This window comes from Pseudopodoces humilis, chromosome 2, assembly GCF_049639895.1.
Source record: "Pseudopodoces humilis isolate 2021_Gansu_Grassland_sample_001 chromosome 2, ASM4963989v1, whole genome shotgun sequence".
Taxonomy (NCBI): Eukaryota; Metazoa; Chordata; class Aves; order Passeriformes; family Paridae; genus Pseudopodoces; species Pseudopodoces humilis.
In genome coordinates this window covers 2,723,066-2,726,412 of record NC_142201.1, presented here as the reverse complement: position 1 = coordinate 2,726,412, position 3,347 = coordinate 2,723,066, and positions in this window count along the sequence as shown.

The window sequence follows — 3,347 nt, the reverse complement described above, 5'->3', positions numbered from 1 at the left end:
CGGCAAATCTGGGAGTTGATTTTTGTTGTTGGTTTTGTTTGTTTTTGTTTTTTTTAACCTGGCATCCTATGGGAGTAGCAAAGGTTTGGTCATGTGGATGTGTGTAATATGTGTGTTTGGTTTTTTTTTTTTCCTCTGTTTTCCCATTCCCTCCCCCAGTATATTTTATATCTAATGGCTATTTTCCCTCCTAATTCTAGCCAGAAAATTAAGAGAACCATGTTTTACTGGAGACCACTCTGCTCCCCTGTCAAATCCTTGGCTTCCCACAGACATCCCTTGGGAAGATGAAGTGAAACAGTGAGGGATGGTGGATTTGACTCTGGCACACTCATCTTTTCTGCAAGGAAGCAACAGAAGTGAAACTTCTGTAATAAGTGATGCTTATTCAATCACGTAGCTACAGAGAAAAAATAAATAAATTTAAAAAAAAATTAAAAAAGCAAAAACCAATGAATTTTTGATGCCAAAGCCAAAGATAATAGTTCAGAGACAGTCCATGAGGTGAAATAAGTTCTCACTGATTTGGGAGCTGTAAAGTCCAAACAATAAAACTACTTTAAAAATGTTCTGCTCACTGATAGCTCATAAATAAAAGAAAACATAAGTATGTCATAATCTTCAGAACATTTTTTTAAAAGTGAATGACTGGATTTTTAAAAAGTCTGACTTTTAAATAGTGTCTGGAATGGAGGATTTACTTTTTAGACACACTCATGCTCTTGTTCACACAAGGCAATAGGATTCCACTGCTTTCTTTAGACCCTGAAATTGTAAATTCAGGTTCAACAGTCCTTGCTTGTGGGTGAGGCAGCTTTGGGATGCCCCCCAAAATTTTGCTTTTTGGCTCCCCATCCCATTCCCTCTCAGGGAAGGTAAATCCCCAGAGCTGAGGTTGCCACAAGCAGTGAGAGGGGGTGGTTTGCTGCTGGTTCCTATCAGATCCACGTGGCCTGACATTTTCCCACTGCTGCTGCTCGTCCTGCTCCACTGCTGCCCTGCTGGGCTTGAAAAGAGCAGTGGAAGTTACACCTGCACAACAGCAGGAGGGAAAACATCAGCTCATTCCAGAGCAAGGCTTCTTTCTCAAGCTGAAGTCAATAAATATTATACCAATGTGTGTATATAACACTACTGTGCAGTCTCACACCACCTAATTTAGATGTATCTTTAGAATTTAGATATATCTTCATTCTGTAAAAGATTTCCAGTGTTTTCACAGAATTATCAATGTTGAAAGAGACCTTAAAATCATCCAGTCCCCCCATCACCCAGCACCACCACCATGACCCCAAAACCCTGTCCCCAAGGGCCACATCCAGATTCCTCCTGGACACTCCCAGGGACAGCAATTCCAAACCTCCCTGGGCAGCTCATCCCAAGGCCTGACCACTGTTTCTTTGACTTTTTTTCAGTATCCAACTTGAGCCTCCCCTGGAGGAGTTTAAGGCCTTTTTCCTCTTATTCCTTCCCTTGGGACATGGCAGCAGAGCCCAACCCCCACCTCACTGCTCAATCCCACCAGAGAGCTGTAGAGAAACAACTTTATTCTTTCTTTTTGTAGAGAAACATCTCTCCTCTCCTCTCCTCTCCTCTCCTCTCCTCTCCTCTCCTCTCCTCTCCTCTCCTCTCCTCTCCTCTCCTCTCCTCTCCTCTCCTCTCCTCTCCTCTCCTCTCCTCTCTCCTCTCCTCTCCTCTCCTCTCCTCTCCTCTCCTCTCCTCTCCTCTCCTCTCCTCTCCTCTCCTCTCCTCTCCTCTCCTCTCCTCGCAGGACCAAAAGGTCAAAGAAAAACATTTCTGATTTTTTTTTTTCTTTCTTTTCAAAGCTTTTGCTTTAAGAAGCTTTAAGATGCCTTTTTCCTCCAGGATAATCAGATGACTGGAATGGCCTAGAGAACACAGTGACTGAACTTTGGGATTGGTGTACAAAGGGATCAGGTCATGTTTCTGGAGAAGAACCAGCTCACTTGCTCTTGGTGAAGCTGTTTTCTAGTCAATACACAGCTGTGACAATTATTTTAGGAATGATCTGAGTCCTTGTCTGGATTAAGAGAAAAAAAATTGGGTTGCTTGTTTGATTATCAAAACATGGGTACTAGGGCTTGGCAGATGAAGAGTTAAAACACCTGTGCACCTTCACCCCAGCATCCCAAAGCATCTTTGAGTTGTAGGACACAAACTTCAGATGGATGAAGTGACTGCAAAAATTCTTGGAGCACACACAATTTATGTGTGTGATGAAACAAGAAATCAGGAAAAGCGACGGAAAAACTTGAAATTAACAATCCATAATTTAAACACATCCTCTATATGGAGTTGCAAACCTGTCTTACCACACAGCATAAAACAACCTGGAAATTCTTTCCACAAATGCCAGGCAGACTCTGCCTACAGTGGTTTGAGAGAACTTGTTCACTCCGTGGTGGATGCACTCTGTGGATTAAGTGAAGTTTATATTTTCAAACAAGTACCTGGATACTGCCCAGAGAAGCTGTGGCTGCCCCTGGATCCCTGGAAGAGCCCAAGGCCAGGTTGGATGGGGTTTGAAGGAGCCTGGTCCAGTGAAAGATGATCACTTCCAATTCAAACCATTCCATGATTCTATCATTCTGTGTATGTTTTCCCCCACAGGAGAGCTAAAAACTTATATAAATGAGCGGTTGTAAACTTCTCATGCCCTTCCTCACCATCACCTTCCTGCCCCGCTCACAGACACCCCACAGGCCCCTGCAGTGTGTGCTCCTTTCTTCCTGACATCCACCCCTGGTGCCACCTTTGTGCTCAGCTTGCTGTGTGCCTCTTCAGGCTGCAAACTGGATTTATTTGCTTTATAGAATATTGTCTGACAGACTGCAGCACTGCATTCCACCAGGCCACACGGTGCTGGGAAGCTCAGCACAGCAGTGGTAGAAAAAAATATTAGTGCAATGATGCCAAAAGTCACAGAATCACAGAAGGCTTGGAGTTGAAAAGGACCTTAAAGATCATCTGGTTCCAACCCCCCCCATCCTCCCATCACTGCCAGCCTTGGTGGCTCTCAGGCCAGACCCATTTAAAACAGCTTTTCCTTGCCAAAGCTTTAGAGGAACAGAAAGAATCTCTAGAACTCAGAGAGCTGCCAAAGCAGTGTGGGGCAGAAATAATTTCAAATTCCCATTTTAAAAGCCTCTATAACAGAGATGCAACGTGGACACCTCTGCTACCCTGGTTTGCCACCTGTCCTCTGGCCACTGCAGCGTTCCCAGGGCTCTGGGCCAGAGCCAAATGTCTCCTCCAAGCACTCGGCTCTTTCAGCCTCTCCAGGGTACTTCACCCTCTCCCCGTGCCACAAAGAGATCAGGAGCTGC